Source organism: Capsicum annuum, chromosome 4 (assembly GCF_002878395.1).
Source record: "Capsicum annuum cultivar UCD-10X-F1 chromosome 4, UCD10Xv1.1, whole genome shotgun sequence".
In the NCBI taxonomy this organism is placed as follows: Eukaryota; Viridiplantae; Streptophyta; class Magnoliopsida; order Solanales; family Solanaceae; genus Capsicum; species Capsicum annuum.
The window spans coordinates 161,802,213-161,811,457 of record NC_061114.1 but is presented as its reverse complement, the minus strand read 5'-3'; positions in this window follow the sequence as shown (position 1 = coordinate 161,811,457).

Below are 9,245 nucleotides of genomic sequence, written 5' to 3'. Positions count from 1 at the left end.
AGAACCTAAGAAACCACATCAGCCACTCACCAAGATACTAAATCAACACACTTAAAGTTGGAACTATACCTGCCAAAACAAACAACACCAATCCTCAAACTAAAGCAACTAGACCCAAAAGAATATCAAGGCTGAACAAAACCTCAAAAGTCATACCAAAACACTTAGATCTCTATTCAATAATATTATCCTTATACTCGGCCCTTTGTAAAAACCAAAATCATTATAACACTTTATATACCATAGACATGAACACTCCAAATGGAACCAAATCCTCAGCATCGCAATAACCTAAGTATTCCTTAATACTCAAGTGACATCAAAAAACCTAAAGTAGATAATAATCTGGTAGAGAAAAGTACCTATCTAGTCATACACACATAAGTAACCCATCATGTCAAGTACAATAAACTATTAGAAGAAGTACAACAATCACTATATATCATTGAAAGATGCCTAAATTACAATTCAAAACTCAAGAAAGTCACATCTAGACTCCTCGTAAGCCACTGATGAACTAAATTGTTAGACTCTAAATTTTTAACTTAACCTATAGATAAATTCTGAATATATCAAAACTCCTTATGTACAAGTTGCTTATCTCTTTCCCAACTCAATTCCCATTCAGTAATCTTTTAACACCAAATCCATGGAATAATATCACATACTCTAAATCAAAACTAATAAGCAAAAAAATCATTAAGTCATTTAAATTTCAAAGTAATAAATGCTAAAACTAGGTATCGTGCCATTCAAAAATCCTTCTAAATCAAAATTATGTACCCTTATAAGCTAAAATCCTTCAAGTCTAACCGAAAAGTGTTTTAATACCATAAATCCTTTCACTCAAGTAAAGTCCATCACCAAGGAAGTAACAACCATAAGCAAGAATGCCTGAAAATCCTTCCTTATCCAGCAAAAATCCTTTATTGCGACCATTTCAAATTTGTCAGACTACAAGTTTAGTCCATTCCATAATCTGAATATACCAAATATACCATTGTTACACAACGAACTATTGAGAAGATCATACGTAAATACACAAAAACCCATAATCCAGTCTAGTGATATACTCATAATGAGCCACAACATAAGATTGACACACTTAGTTGACCACTAAGATTCATCCACATAGTAGCAATACCAATAGAACCCGAAAAATCTCATGAATCATACCAAGACTTAACATTGAAAAAGTAAGTACATAGGAGAATGTAGAACTACAATCAAACACAGCCAAGATAAATCAAAGGCGTACCAAAAATATACATGTGACTATTGCACCGGAAGCTCCTTCCTTGAGTCCATCCTGTGGAACATGATATTGAGACCTATCATCTTTCTAATTAATTGATAAACTATCTCTCTGTCTGTATTATGGTCAATCCCTCATATAGCGCTTGAGATCTCCATATGTAAAGCAACCTAAAGAAGTAAGGATCCATTGAACTAGACCTAAAGAATCTGAAAGAACACCACAACCTAACCCTCTCCAAGAATAACCATAGGATCTTGGAATCTACCATATTTATATTTATAGTCATCAAGTATATAGGGTCTATGACCCACAAGTCTCTCAAATCTCTACTCAAACTCGTTTAAAAACTCTTAAGCAAATTGATCCCATGAAAGAGGAGGTGACCTAACTGGTCCACTCTCTACTAAAGTCTTTCACTACTATCTGACTAGTCCAAAATAGAAAGGCAGTGAAATCTACTCTATTAGAATCCACCAAGCCTAGCTTGTGCAATCTCTCACAGAAACTAAGCAAGAACATATAAGTATCGAGCCTAGGATCTATATCGAATCGAGGTGAATCCATCCTTATAAACTATACAAATCTACTATATCCCTACATGGACATAAAAGGTACGATTGCTGGATGTGAATTAATCCCCGATAATATCTTGTCAACACAAAAAGAATCTATAATCAAATAAACATTTGGATTCTAAAGTCTCAAAGTGGCATGTCAAATAAAAATAAGAGTGACCCTCTTAAGAAATCCTAATACTCGAATCAAGTAATCCTCAAACATAGGTATAGTCATGATCACAGGCAATTTCTGTACTTACCTTAAACCCTCTAAATCGATAGACCCAGTATCATTATCAACTTTAAAACCTAAAGAGACAAACCTAACCTGATCTCTAGATGGTTTGGATGTTCCAATCCTAATTTAACCTCTATTTAGACCTCTTCCCCTGCAGCGTATCAAAGGCATATGTACTAAACCTCTAGCTAGGGAAAAATACGTCATCACCATTTGTGAGAGAGTGAATAAGGGGTTTTTGAGTTATGCAAAGCTATGAATGCATGACATAGAATGATGAAATGAATTTCTTCTAAAGTCATGGAGCCTGTCAAAGATAGATAAGGAACTTTTTTGCTCCTATTTGTAAGACTATACTTGACTTGGATTGTACTAATGATACCAACGAACCTGGGACTCTAATACCAATTTGTCACAACCTAAAATTAAGTATGTGATAGCACCCGTCACACCCTCTAGTATGGGTAATCCTATCCCAACCTAAATACAATATTTAATGCAAAATAAAAGAAAAAGAAGAATAACAAAATAATCCCAAAATATAAAAGATGAAGTAATAATTTAAGATACATCTCAGGTCTAGTTGTCACTAGTACAAGTCTTTAATTTAGAATAAGTCTAGAATATCTTAAATGTAAAAATAAGCACAAGATAAAAGAAGAGAGATTTGGTAACTCTAAAGCCCACCAAACACTACCTCAATCTCCACAATATTGATACTCAAATCAATATGCTACTCAAATCAATACTTACATGGGGTGTAAAAGAAAAGAAAAGAGAAAGAAAAAGTAAGAGTAAGTATAAAAATGTGTATAGTTAGAAAGCATCATCGTAACCAACCCTAATCCAAAGTAATGGAAAGGACGAACACCCTAAATACCTAAGGTTCCCCTCAACCTACCACTGATAATTACACTACTTTATCCTAAAAAGGTATCTCAACACAATATTCTCAGGATTATCAATGTATGGAGTTAGAAAATAATCCAAATGAGTCAACTCTAGCCATTTGATGATCAACACGTAAAGAAAGTCATTTATAAGGGAGACTCACTAAAATAGTATATTATACTTAATTGCGATGTTCAATGAATAATCTGGGATAAATTGGTGAGATTTTACATATAGGTGTACATCATGCTACCAAAAGATATGACACAACAGTCTCTCAGATCAAACCATAGCCATAGCTTACGTCTCATATTATCTCAGCCTCTAAATAAACAGACATGGTATAAGAAGATATAATTTCATGAGACGAATTCTCAATACATAATATCACCATATTATAGCTTGGGAATGGGTATCCTCTAAGTCATCTATCAAAATTACATCTTTGAGCAGGGATGTGAGTCTTTAACTTGGATGCATTTAAATATCTTCCCATTTCATCAACCAAGTGGGTCGTTTAGGTACATAGCTATCCTAACCACTAATCATCTTTTAACAATTAATACCTTATGATTAAATACCTGATCCATACTCCTTAAATTCCTCATTATATCCCTTCACTCCTATGGTTAATTTGTTTTGGTATTTAGATGTATTCAAAAGTTCATGAAACTTTAGAATCGTATAGCAAGAAATTAAGAAAAATCACATGCTTGATAAACATATAAACCAACTTTAAACCATAATTAAACAATATTTTTTGTAGCCTAAACCATAGAATTAGGATGTTTAGCCACTCGTAGTCTTACAAATAATCACCATAGATAAGTTGATAGAGTAAAACAACAAGAATGTAAAGTTAAAGAACAAAGAACCATAGTTTGAGCCACTTGGTTGCTTGTCTACTCTCAAATTTGTTTATTGCTCTAAAGATGGGATTAAATTATGGATAAGTACTCCATTTATAGTGTTTTAGGTCGTCCATGGGTAGCCCAACGCGAAATATAAGCATTGATAATATTGTCCCTCACTTAAGAGACTGAAAAAATCACTTTTGGCCGTTTTTCACCCTTAGGCATGGCACGCCCTTATAGCGGATGTCCAAGGGTGTGTCACTCCATTAAAGAAGATGCAAACTATTTTTGACATGTTTAATTTTCTTTTTTATGGTTTTTCACACCCTTATCTGGGAGTTTTGATTGTGTGGCACACACTTGTGCCCAGAAACGTCATTTTTCATTGTTGTTAACTCCCTCCATTCGCCTTTGAGTTCCACACTTTATAGCTGATTTTCCTACTTAATTTTGGACTTATTTAGTTGTCAAATATTTATTTTCGCATCATACATTGTCTCCTATAACATCAAAAAAATGAACTAGTCCACACATCACAATAGAGTTCACCAAGATACACTAGAACAAAACATAGCCCAAGCTAGTAACACTAGTTTTCTCGTCTAAACTCTATGGGGCCAATTTGATTCTTTAAGTTGTTTTGAACACACCTGAAACACCATAAACAATTAATTTAACACATATATTCTAAATTATAACATTAAAAACTCAAATACACAAGAATTCCTCAAAAGTAGTCTAAACACATGTAGATAATGACACTAGTTGCATAAACCCACCTAGGATTGTCACACCACACTTGAAGCCTTATTCGTACTCGAAAAAATCTTTACCTTGATCACCACCAATAAAAACTCCAACTTTATTAATACAAGAAAAAAAATCAAGCTAACACTACAATGACTACACAAATAGCAGATCCACATTAAGCATGTCATATTTATTTGAAAACTAATGAACATTACTTCGAAACACTCTAAGATCAAGAACTAAATTTATCAATATGGAAAACTCGTGAATACTACTCAATAAAAGAGATTATATAAGTCACCAAACTATCATCAAATAAGTTCCCTCACCACAAGAGATTTACCCATATTCACTCACAGATATGCAATTTATCATAAGAATGGGTATAAGAATCAAATTATGCTCACTCTCACAAGGAATTCACATGCCACATAAGATGAATCATAGGTTTTTTCCTTAGTGTAGTACTTCATTAATATCATAATATCGAGGTTCAAGATCAAGTAGGACTTCAAGGGTTGTAATGTAGGCTAGGGGACGGGAAGGAACCATTTTCGCCAGTAATATTGACTATCTTCCCAAAGCGCTTTAATAAATCACATTATACATTGAACTCCTCTCTAAACAACCAATTTCTCACCACTTCTATCATCTTACTCTCTTTCATTTTGCTTCATTTCTTTATGCTAGTTCACATATAGTGAGGGGGCGTAGTCACTATCAACACATGATTCATATTTGATCAATTCTTTCTCGTTTCATAATATTACTCCCACCTATATCACATACATTTTTTAACACCAATAGCTACTATTTTGGGGCTTCACATTTACCTCTTTCATTCTTAAACTTTTACACTCCTTAACCAAATTAGTTTTTCAACTAAAGCTCTTAGGAGCTTTGGATCAAATTTAGGTCAATTAAAGAAACGAAATAAGCTACATATGAGGCTTTCAAATAAAATAATAAAGGATAAATGGGGCTAACGACGATCAAGCAATATGGATAGACAAAGAGGGTATGAAACATGGCTATCAAAGAAATACCTATATCATCTCCTAAACCCGTATTTTTTATTTCACTTTGCATGCACTCCACGAAAGTTCTAGACATTAATGCAACAAGGAATATAAAAAAATGCCTCACTCACACATGACACATTCTCAAATCAAGTAGGATCTCTATATACTCTAAACCATGCACAAGCATAAATTTAAATTAAGCTAGCATCTCTCAAGAGTCACATAGTTGAGCCTAAGTGTCTCAGAAGTAATCATTCAACATGCTTTTACAATCAAAACCACTTTCATCATCTAACCATCCATAGCAACTACCAAGAATATCTCACTTATTTCTAATAGAAAAATTTTAAAATTTACTCCTAAAATTAATAAGGGATACTGGGTTCAAGGGTACCCCTAAAAAAGAACCAAAAAGAAAAACCAATGGGTGGGTGAAGTGTGCCCCTACAAGACTGACACTAACAACGATAGAATAAACAAAGAGAAAATCTTTTTGTAATTTTTCAAATTTAGTCAAAATCTTGAAAAATAAATAGAAATAGAAATACTATAGCAGCATTTCACCCTAACCAATCGAAATATTCCTCACCCCATACATAAAATCACACTTCATCCCCAAAGTATCTATTAAAAGTAGAGATACAGATACTTTTTAAGTACAGTAGGCCTAGCTAGTAGCATTATTAACCATTAAAGAGGTTCTATGGATCTCACACCCAGTCTTTGTCATTTTCCTTGTCTTAGATCTCTTGTACTCATTATTTCCATTGACCTGTGGCTCAAGAAACACAAAAGTAATCCTAAAGAAAAATAAGAAAATACAATACCTCCTTAACTTGGGTTTCCTCCCAGTAGCTCCTAATTTAGTGTTGTGGCCCAACTTACATCACTACGTTCATCTATATTCTTTAAACCTCTTCATCCTACTCGAAGGCTATATTCTCACTTTTTTTAACCTCTTGAGTGATTACTCTCAAGGTCTGCATATTATTCAAAACTAGTTTTTTTAGACTCCTTCTCAAGTTTTTGAACATTGGGCTTAATATTTTATTTGGTCCACTCTAGGAGATAGTTTGAAGAGAATATTAGAGGCTTGAACTCCTCCACTCCATACTCATCCACTTTCATGATAATGATCATGCATAAATTCTTATAGTGTGAGGGTTGATTGAGTGTTTTTTATACCTTGAAGACCATTTTTTATCATTCAGTCTCATTGTAAGATTTCCCTATCAAACATCAATCAGTGATCCTCCCTTTGACAAGAATGGATGTCTAAGTATAATTGATACCCTGCCATCATATCATAATCAAGAACAATAAAATCAATAGGAATAATGAATTTACAAACTTTAATAAAGAATTCCTTGATGATTCCTTCTAGTTGTACTCCTTTTCTATCAACCATTTGAAGTACCATAAAGCTCAGCCTTTGTTTTCTCAATCCAAGAGTATTAATACAAATAGGGGCATCAAATTTATACTCTCCCCTAACTCACTCAAAGCATAAACCACTTCACTTTTACTAATTTTTATGTGGAGGGTAAACCTCCCTGGGTCTTTAAGCTTTTTTTGGTTTGCTCATCACAATTGAACTAAACTCCTCAGTAAGTTCTATCATCTCAATATTTCCTAGCTTGGTATTATTTGTCACCACGTCTTTTAAGTACTTAGTATACTTAGGCTTACCCTGCAAAATATTTAGTAAAGGAAGGTTAATATGAAGTTCACTGAACATGTCAAAAAACTTCTTAAAACATGCATTCTCCTTGGCCTTTCTTGTATATGCTTAGCTGCCTTTGTTTTTGAGTACTCAGACTTTTCTGAATTTTCAGCATCTTTGGTTGCAACTTATTTCTCCTCTGCCTGCTGTGGGACTATCTCTGCTTGTAACTCTTTTTTCCTTTTAAGTTATGTCAATAAGGTATCTGCTACTCCTCAAGGTAATTGTCATTACTTAATTTGGATTCTCTATGCCACTTGGCAAACCCCCTTAAGGTCTTGTATTCTAGGCCTGAGCTAATGTCCCAAATACGTCTCTAGATTCTTTTGAGTAAGTTGCTGATTTTTAATCTCTACAACCATTTTTTCTTGATTGGCCAGGATCTTTTTCAATGTTTCTTCAATATTACTGGCCTGCGTGTTCTACTGCTACTAAAATTACTGAGTTTGAGCTTAATTGTTGCCACATGAGTAGTTGGGATGACCCTACCAATTTCACAAGTAGGCATTACCATAGTTTATATTTCTGTTCTGTACATTGCCCATAAATCTAACCAACTCCAAATTTGCTTTATAAGATTCTGCAGAGTGACCACTAATACCACAAATCTCACACCAAGATGGGGTCTGCCGGACTATATTTACTTGGGCTTGAGGTTGGTTTACACCCAACTTGCTGAACTTTTTCATCATTTGGTTTTGAAAAGATGCTAATTTTGAGCGATCAAACTGTGACACCATCCACTTCAATCATCCCGACAAACTTCTTCACTACACATCAGACATATTACCGTGCCATTCAAGATTACCTTGTGCAATTTAGTTTAGCAAAGTATATAGCTCATCATATTTTTTTCTCTAAAGCTTGACCACCTGCAGTTAAATCTAACAAAATTTTTATGGTATGATCAAGATCTTCAACAAAAGTGTGAGCTAATAGCTCATTCATCTGTTGATAGTGCAGGCAGTCCCTGGATAGAGACTTAAACCTCTCTCAGGCATGATATAAGTTCTTGTCTGGATTCTTCTTAAAACTTAAATCTCACTATGTAACCTTGTAGTCTTGCAAGACGAGAAGAATCAGATAAGGAACTCTTTTTCCAAGTCATCCTATGTAGTGATGGAGCTTAAAGGTTCAGCCTTTAACCATTTCTTCGTTTCCCCTAAAAGTAAGAAGGGGAAGAGAGTAAGACTCATGTAGTCTATGGAAACACCAGTAAGAATAAAGATGTCACTGATCCCTAAAATTTATACAGATAAACTTGAGGATCCTCACGTGATATACCTATGAATTTCCCACTGTTGTGCAACAATTGCACTATATTCTATTTAAGCTTAAATCTACCTCCAGGTTCCAGTCTTCGGATAGTAGAGGTAACATTGGTTGAAAGTGGGATTGCCACTTCACATACTGTCTTATGGGCTGGTTGATCTTTAGCCATTGGAGCAGGAATAGCTTCTTTTTGTGGAACTTGTGTTATGCGATAGAGAAGTATTGTTTCTCTCCTAAACTAATGTAAGCATGCTCAGGTTCTGGATATGGGTCAACCAAATCCCTTTCCCTTGCTACCTTACTTATGTTTCAAACTTTTACCTGCAAATTTAGAAACTAAGATCAAGTTGTTACCACTTATAACAAAATAGAAAAACTAAAAATAAGATAATTGTCAATTTTTAAATCCCTAACATCAGTACCAAAAACTTGTTGCGTCCTAGCATGCACGCAAATATACATGGTCACCCAAGTAGTAAAGTGGCCTTTAAAAGCCAAGTATCGATCCCACAGGGACTTGTGCTCAGATGTAATTTAATTCTAGTGTTACTAATTAGATAGAATAAGTACAAATTTAACCAATTAAGCAATTGAATTTGGTAATTATAAACTAAATAAAAAAAGAAACAACAGTGTGAAATTTGGATTGTAAACAATATATGAAGAGTAAAAGGGTTTAG